The sequence below is a fragment of the Haemaphysalis longicornis genome, unplaced genomic scaffold, assembly GCF_048455015.1.
Source record: "Haemaphysalis longicornis isolate Haplotype H1 unplaced genomic scaffold, Haemaphysalis longicornis Haplotype H1 scaffold_4, whole genome shotgun sequence".
Lineage (NCBI taxonomy): Eukaryota > Metazoa > Arthropoda > Arachnida > Ixodida > Ixodidae > Haemaphysalis > Haemaphysalis longicornis.
The window spans coordinates 126,519,775-126,528,974 of record NW_027526361.1 but is presented as its reverse complement, the minus strand read 5'-3'; the positions used below and the strand labels follow the sequence as shown (position 1 = coordinate 126,528,974).

At 43.2% G+C, this 9,200-nt stretch overlaps 1 long non-coding RNA gene across 1 annotated transcript; it reads right to left on the bottom strand.

The window, feature by feature from the left end:
• Nucleotides 1-1,175: 1,175 nt before the first annotated feature.
• Nucleotides 1,176-8,295, bottom strand: LOC144179369 (uncharacterized). Its single transcript, XR_013324209.1, has 3 exons — nucleotides 7,407-8,295; nucleotides 5,621-5,890; nucleotides 1,176-2,755 (listed from the first exon to the last, which is right to left on the bottom strand). It is a non-coding gene; the product is annotated as an uncharacterized LOC144179369 (long non-coding RNA).
• Between the last annotated feature and the right edge of the window lie 905 nt (nucleotides 8,296-9,200).

The window sequence follows — 9,200 nt, the reverse complement described above, 5'->3', positions numbered from 1 at the left end:
GCATTATTCTTTTTGCTTTACGGAAAAATATTCATATGGTACAGCACTTGCAAGGTTTGGTGGTATTTGGAGTTTTATAAACATACCTTTAGACTAAATGACCCCACATAGCAATAACAAGAACTGCAAACATCACAGAACAATGCATACAAGTTCCCTGGTGAAGCCTATGGTTGAAATGTAATGCCATTGTTCAGAAAACATTATTTTATCATGAGGCTAGCTTGTACATGGTGCCTTGCATTATGTCCCTGCCGGTGGATGTAGGGTCATTTGTCACTGTTGCAAATGAAAAGCCAACAGCCAGGGCCCATTAGTTTTGGCTAGTATTACGAGGTGCCTCACGGTAAGCATTCTACGTCGATAGACCTTTTTAGAGTTGACTAGAACTGAAATCAGCAAAAGATTCTCTACAAAACATTCATTCTATCCGCAGCTTTAGGGTTTGCTAATTTCCATAGTTGGGTTTCTTCTGCCTTTCTTAACATTTTTCTTTTGATAAGAAGGTGCACAACCAAAAGCAAAAAGCTTTTCTGTAAACCTTTGGTAGCTATATAATTGTTACAAAATATTTTACTCTAAATATGGCAGCTTAAACTGAGAATATTTGCATTTAAAAACATTAAAATAAGTTTAAATTGATCATAAATTTTTAGCTGTTTTTACGCAAAACTGTACATGGGATATGAAGTGCACCACAAGGAGGGCTTTGGATTAGCTTTAGCAAATTTGGGACACTTAAGGTGCACTGAAATCTCTACACATGCGCTTTTTCACTTGCTGTATCCACCAGGAAAATGGCTGCCAATTGAGACAGCGATTCTAAATAGTAGTTGACGTGCATTTTAAAATAATCACAAACATTATAGCCACAAAATTAATTTTTACAAGTTGTAGACATTGCCCGTTACACCAGACATTGGACTACACTGTCAAGAGCTTTGACATCTACAATGACGTCTACAAAGCAGGCTTATACTGGTAGAATGTTTCATACCATAATTACTGTGTGTTCAGAGCTCACGTGTGAAGTATGGATACTGCTGCTTCAGCAAGAACCGAGGATGAGCACCCTTCCTGGTTCTGAAAAAAAATAACAGAGGAAATGCCTTAAGCAGGATTCTGAAACGGGGTTGAATTAAACAAGAATGAACAAGAAAGTCTTTCAAAACATGTAAAGCAATGCAAACAAATATTTATTTCAACTTATTTCTACAAAAGACCACCTCATGAAGACTGGTGGTGGGGTATTGGCTCAAAAAAAAAAGCAGAGAGCACTTATACAAATGCTACAGGGAGCCTTCGCAGCCAACAATTGTTTGAACACACCTAAACTAATCACTGTTCAACAAACTCATAAAAAATGTTTGAATGCATAAAAAACCAGTGGTAAACACAGGAAACAGTTAAAACAGAATGACGGCACAAGTTTGTCCCGTCGTTCTCTTCTGTGTCCTGGGTTTTCCTATGGTTTTTCATCCATTCAAACATGTACCAGCTAGCCCAGTCCAACGCCTTGGTATCATAAAAATATGGATAGTCAATCCTTACACAAAGTTGAAAAAAAAAAGAAAGTATAAAGTAGGTGACAAAATTAAAACGACAGCAAATTGGTTGGCTTTTAATTTTAAATGATAATATAAAAAATAATGGCATGAATGAAAGTGAGCAGCACGCGAAGTACCTTGTTGCTAGCCCGACATTCCACTTTGAAGCAAAATGTCCGCTTTCAACACTACATAGGCTAAACATGCAATGAGGCACTCCTTTAGGCACACAAAATATACCATAATTGTTAAAAAAGCTACAAATTAGTTGAAAAAACCTGACCACGACAAATTGGAATTAGTGACTAGATACAGTTTCAGAAATACACAGCGACATCATATAAAAATATATGGTTCCCATACAAAGATTGATCATAACAAAAATTCAGGACATTTATCAGACTGGCATCAATGTGCAAAGCAGCTTAATGAAGGAAGACGGTCTTCAATAAAAACATGTTAATATTGGGAGCTCATGTGCTTCCCTGCAAGTTGGGTGTGTAAACCCACTGACATCTTAACTAACCCGCCTGAATCATCACTTGATAGACATTGAGGAATTTTACGAATTGGTTTATTGTAGCCAGCTGTCTAGCTTATTTCCCTATTTTTCTTGGCATTTCGTGTCTAATTCTAAATTTGGTGACTAGATAGCTTTTACTATGGTCATGCACTGGTGACAACGAATATTTGATTTTACTTTAAAAAAATTTCAGTTTTGTTTTATTGCTCACCAGCCAACGATCTGAAATATCAGAGGTGCTTAAAACGTATGTTGGCATTTCCTTCCTGCAGTATAGTACAACTAATCATGACTTTTACCATAATTTGTTCACAAATCGTAATATGTGGAAAGTATTCAGCTTAATGAAAATGTCATTTCAGAAGCATGCACAATCAACAAGGCCTCAATGACTCTCATGACGTGGTCCACTTGTTTCTGTCACAAATAACCTGAGTGCAGACACATTCCACCGAAGACAAAGGTAACATGCCCTCTTGGGTGATGAATATTTAAAAAGCCTTACGAGTAAATTTGCTGCTGAGCACGTGAAATTGTGGCATTAAAACAAAAGATCCCTCTGCGGCATCTTTCACTTGGAGGAGCGCTTGACCACAAACTTTGAGAAGCTGGAAAATGCTCCATGAACCACTCCAGCCAGCAGAAACGATGCAGGACACAAGTTGGTAGGCGGACCGTTGGCATCCTGCGATTGTGAAGATATTTCTGTTTAGTAGATGCTCTTCTTTTTGTACCACTGTTTATTTCACCTTTAACAAGCAGCTGAACTCCTTAACGTTCGCATAATAAAATGCTGCAATGCGGAACAGTTAGCAGGGTTACCTCAATTTTGCTTTTCTACGAATTAACACAATGTAGGTAATGTGCACACAACTACAATCAAACTACAATTTTCACCGACTTCACTGCTAACATCAGCGTTTGACTGCTCAAGCACAAATACAGGTTAGACATGTGAGCAATCTGCTAAACGTATCCCCACAAACTGAACAATCAGGCATCAGAAATCGGCAAGGAAGGAGGTGTCACGTTTAAATGGCACTTTTTTTGTTCAAAACATAAACAACACCTGGAAGCTTGAAGCGTGAGAGGGGGTCTTTCACGCTGACAATGTCAGAACATAGCTTGCTAGTGGGCACCTGCACGATGTGCACAATGTGTTTCTTGAAAATGCGTGCGAAAGTTTGATTGATGTGTAGGACGAGAATTGCAGCACGTTTTGACACAGGCCTTGTGGACGCTTCTGCCTGCTAATGTCAATGTGGATTCTTGCTAGTCACCCTCTTCGCTTCTTTCTGAATATAATGCTTTAGGCATTATATTCAAGACAACGACTGCATCAAAACGTCCCACACATCGGTGAAACTCTCGCACACATTTTCAAGACACGCAGTGCATACATTGTGCATGTGCCCACTAGCAAGCTGCGTTCTGACATTGTCAGCGTGAGAGACCCCCTCTCACGCTCCAAGCTTCCGGGTATTGTTTATTAGATTCCATGCGCTGAATGCAAATCAGTGTACATTGGCGAAACGGGCAATCTGCACAGAAGATTAATGCAGCACTGGAACGAAGTGAACAAGGGCCATGCAAAAACAAGTCCACTGGCAGAGCACCGTGAGAGGACGGGACACGTGGTCGACTGGAACAAGACAAAATTACTGACAACTGAGTGCAATCTATCTTCTCGATTACTGCTCGAGTCCCTCATTGTTCAGACGACGCCCAACATTATCAACATAATGGATGGCAATCTGCACCATATCTATGCAAACTCATTGCGCCGCATAATGCCCAATATATAGCTTCGTTTTCCACAACACATGCTCACCGTGAACAAGCAACAAACCGTTAAATGGCTTTCTTGACTTGGTCAGTGACCTACGTTTCATCACTGCAATAATGCTTTTACCTGCCTACACGGCATTCCGTCAAACACTGGACTACACCACATGAGCCATTGGCGTTCTTAACCTGCACCAGAGTATATAACCTTTCACTACTGCTATGAGATAGACCCATAAACGCACTTCAATATGGCCTTTATATTTAGCTCTTGAAAACATTATGTATAATTTTACCTTTAAGTTGCACCTGCTACAGCAGCTGGTACTATACCAAAAACATGAAAAAAAAAAACGGTGGTTTAACACGCCAAAGCTACACTTGGGATATGGGGAGCACTGTAGGGGAAGGCTTCGCATTAATTTTGACCATCTGGGTATTTTTGTGCGCATCGAAATCTCCAAACAAGGGCGTCTTTACGTGTTGCCTCCATCTGAAAAGCGGCTACACCAAGCGGTATCTAACCGACATTCGCCTCCACAGCACACCACCCTAGCCACGGCAGTGGGTTAAACATATGAAATAAAGCGAGTTTTGGAGTGCAAATGAAAATATTAATCACACGTCTTATTTTCCCAATCGATGTACCTTTTGAAATCCACCATGCAATCCCCCCTCCCCTACCGGCCTACCAAAACACCTTTGTCTCAAGAGGTAATCAGGCTGTTGTTAATGAAGTAAGTATTTACAATCCGAGACTTGCCACCGTTAAAGTCATGCACTTTGTTTTAGAGATAAGCGACATTAGCCATTTGCAGCACCAGGAGTTAATTGTGTTAAGATCAGATTGAAAGCATTGACAGTAGTAGTTGAAAGAAATTGTGTGATAAATTACAACATCATCTGCAAATAGACCTACATGGGAGGATATGCAACATGGAAGATAGACCAAGCAACCTGCCTGGGGGGACAACAAAGTGGCACGAGCAAAAGAAGTATATAGTTATTAGAAGTAAACTGCATTTGAGAAGAATGAAAATCTTTTGCTCAAGTGAGGACATTAGGGTGAAGTTTGAGAAGTAGTCTGTGGTGTGCAATGCGATTGAATGCTTTAGAAAAATCGAGAAAAACTACCGCAGTTTGTAAGCCTGTGTCAATGGATCAATGTAGATCCTGAACAAATCCTGAAAGTTGTGTTTCTCAAGTAACCCTTGTGAAAACCGTGGTGATACTCGAATGTGATATTGTGATTTTATAAATAATTAGCGACCTGAGAGTGGATGAAATGTTTCCTGACCTTGCATATGGTGCTTGTTAGGGAAATTTAATGGTGAAGTACCGTCTCCTGATTTAAAGACTGGTGCTACCTCGACTATCTTCCAACCATTGAGATTAGTGCCTGTCAGAGAGACTGCGAAAAAAGCGCTGTCAGAATTCTAGACTGCGGGATGTACTTTTCGGTATAGTATGATTATTACCAGTATGATCTGAAGTAGACCAGTTTGTATTGCAAGTTTAAAACCATATCGAAAGATCCTAAATGTTTGCTTGGCTTGATTACATACGAATACTTGCTTCAAAGTCAGTTCAATTTCTCTTCTTGCCCTTTAGTCGTCAGCCCCAGATTCTCTTCAATATCTCTGCTAAGCAATGACACGCTCCATACGCACAGCACTGCTTCATGAAAATGTTTCAAATAATCAGAGGCCACAGCACTGCTAACAGGTATACATCATGGCAAGTTCCACAACATGCAATAACTAACCTGAAAATACATAATCGGTGGGTGCACCGATATGGCAGCAGTGCCTGGACCGATGTGTCGAGCAAATGCGCTGACTTCTGAACGGGTGGTCCAAGCGGCCAGATGATGGATGAATGACCATTCCTGGCGGCAAAGCGTACGGAGCACCAACGAAAGGCCAGGCAGTACTTGGGTACAGCAGGTGCAGTGTCGGTTGGCCAAGGGAGGCCCTGGCAAAGCCTTTGAAACTGGACTGGAAGGCAGCTGACCCAGGACAGCCAGCAGCAGCACCTGCAGGTGCATAATCTGTGAGTGTGCTGACACTTGTTGAAATACAAGAAGAGCACACACAAAGCACGAATGCTTACATCAAGTAGATTTTTAATCGTTTAAAGACAGTAACCTCCAAGGCACTAATAAGAACATTCCCGGAACACCCCAAGTGAAATTTAGGTCACAGTAAGAATGTATTTATTAGACCCGCAGGTACTGTGAGTGGGGTATGCATGATATATGCAAAGCTAGCTACTGAGCTAATTTGCATGGAACGCATGCTAGCAGCTCATCTGTATCCCTTGCTTTCAATCGGAACTGGTGTGTGATAGTTGAGGCTCCTCCATTTCAATGTCTGACTTGTATCTGCACGTTCAATTCTCCAATATAAATCGAGTTGAGTGAGTGCCTACAGCTTTCTTGTTAGTCTCTGTATGGCCTGCGGTTTTGCGAAAATGAGAACTTGCGAATTGGCTCAATTTTCTGCACTAATTTAAACAATACATATGCCTCTGATATCAAGCCCCAGACTTCCCGAGAGCTACTCTGACAGAATCGGCAGGCGCCTCGTAGGCGTTGTGAAATCTCCCCCACTACCCCGATACTATGCTAACTCCCTGCGAGGCCACATGCGCGCATTTCACCTTCAATTTGCACGTATGTGAATTCTATACCTCTATGAACTCTCAGACGGGCGTCGTCATATTCGTGCCGGACTCGTGAAACTCGGCAACGTAAATTACCGCACTCGCTCGCTGGCGCGCGGCCCGAACTCTCTCACCGTTTCCGGCCCTTGCATACTATTTTCTCCACCTTGCACTTTGTAAATTCTCATGTTTAACTACACCTCGTGCGCCCTCATCTCTTGCCTGCTTTTCTTCCAGCACAACTCCGTCAGCACCCGGTCGACGCGTACGCTGTCGGGGCGCGTTGGCGAGCGAGTACGGCAATTTCGCTGTTGTCGAGCTTCACGAGAACAGCACAAATATCGCGGCCCGAAGACCGCGAGGCGTACGGTCGCCGGTCTCGCGAGCGCAATAGCTGCGAAGCGCACTGCACGGAATTCGTGAAGGGGGGGGGGGGGGGAGAGACGCCAGCCATGGAATCACGTGTACGCGTTTTCACATGCACTTCCAGGGAACCTCCTGTTCATGTTATTTCTTGGTATACCGCGGGTATTCACGAGGGAGGACTAATCACAGCGTTGTGCCACTCACGCGAATTTGCGACTGCGATCTGCAACCGCAAAGGCACTGTTTGAGAGACACATAAACAAACGCCCCGGTGTTAAAGAGCCTTGCGTGATGTGAAATTATTAGCAGCCGTGTACCATAGCGCGAGCATCGTAGCCAAGGTCTAGCTTCAGCGTAAATTGATGCTGACTTCTGCGGAAACGGTGGACTGGGCGCCAAACAAGTATACTAACTCACGTAGGCTCTCAGAGCAAACGAGATGGGGGTCTAGCGAATTACTGACCCATAAACACCAGAACTCGTTCCAACCAAATACAGAATAATAAAAAATGCGTACTTACCCGAGCAAAAACGATGTTTCCAACGTAAAATTCTCCTTCACTGTCGTCTTCATCTCGCGGACACACGAACACGCTTTGTTCTGATGCAATGTCATCCACTTTTGACGCGCAGTATTTTATCCGGCGATGATTGTTCTTCCGGGGTCCCCATGTTCAACACACGCGTAGGTTAGAAGGGTAGACATCACCCATACAGCTTCTATAACTATGATTTAAGCTTGAAATAGATAAAACATATTAAATCACGCCACCAACCACTCGGCACAAAACGCCATAAAAAAACACACACAAAAGTGAGAGATAGTTGCCAGACTTCAAATGCAGCACCTCTATGTTTGACGAAAATTGTGTTACTACTGTAATGTTGGTAATTATCTTTCTGCTTTCAAAGTCTGAAATGTGTTTATAACTTAAATTTAAGGTTTTTAAACACAAAAAGTGAATACACATAAAGTAATTGACATATATACTGATATTGTAAAGAGGTTTGACGTTTGTTTTGGTTTTGTTTTCACGGCGGGCTTCTCAAGAGAGAACGTGCGAGAAAACGAGCTACTTTGGGTTTAGGAAGAGGGCGGTAAATGTCGGCGTGATAGAAAGCAAGGAACAGGTGCTTACCCTGGTCGTTAAAAAAGGAGCTAATGAAACCCTCACGTAAAAAAAAAAAAAAAACACGTTTGACGAGGAATCGAACCATTGACCTACAAAACAGTAAACGGACGCGTTAACAAACAGCTATGTCGGCGGGCGGTGTTCGAGGCGCCTAAAACAACTCTATACTTACGTAAGTTGTCAACGAATATTGTTGCTTGTGTCTAGTCATCGCCTTCTTTAACGATGGTCTAGTTTATGCTGCATTTTTGAAATTCTGGCTGTCCTAACGCTTGTTTCTCACGCACCGGTCTTGCAGACGAGGCCGCATTGCTAGCGCTGCAAGCGATTGAGCCAAAGCTCCATTATTTGACTAAAGAAAACCTATCGCAGTCAACCCGACCTTTTCTGCGCAAGCCACGGCAGCCACGAAATAAATGGAATGTGCCGTTAGAATTATGGCGTTGATAACCCTTGTTTGACCGGCACCGTCTTGCAGACAAGCAACGTCGCTCTAATACTACAAGCGATGTCACTCCTGGCATGTCAGGCGCATCAAACCCATCGTGTAAAACGACTGCTAACAGTGCGAAAACCTCTGAGTTTGTAACAAGTGGGGATTTGCGGTGGCGGCGACGTAATAGGTACAGCAAGCAGGTAGGCAGAACAGCAGCGTAGGGTTACAACCTTTCCCCGAAAAAAAAAACGGGCCTTCCGGGGGGGGGGGAGGGGGGGGGGAGGGGGGGGGGGGGATTGTGTTAAAAAAAGACGCCATGTTTTTTAACATGCAGTGCCATTTATTGTAGTGTTTTCTTAGAGAGAAATCAACATAACGTTTGTACTGAAAGTGATTGAGAGCTTGGTTAATCGCTCTGCATGTGCTTCACTGAAAAGTAACCGCAATTGCTGACCGCGGCGGTAGAATTTCGTTATTTTGTTCTTCCCTTAGGTCCCCCTCCATCTGAGGCAGCGCGCTCGCCCGCGTATTTTCTCTGCTCGCGTGTCTTTGCGCAGCTTGTCGACATAGGCGTGCGCAGAGTTCTCAATTTGGGGGGGCATAGTCTTACCGCTGCGCCCCCCCCCCCCCCCCCCCCCAGAGCAACTCCCGACCTCTTCTCACTGAAGGCCTTGCGGTGCGAACGCAGTGCAAAGAGGGATGGTTATAAAATTTTTATTTCAATGTGATGGAATTGCAACACACAC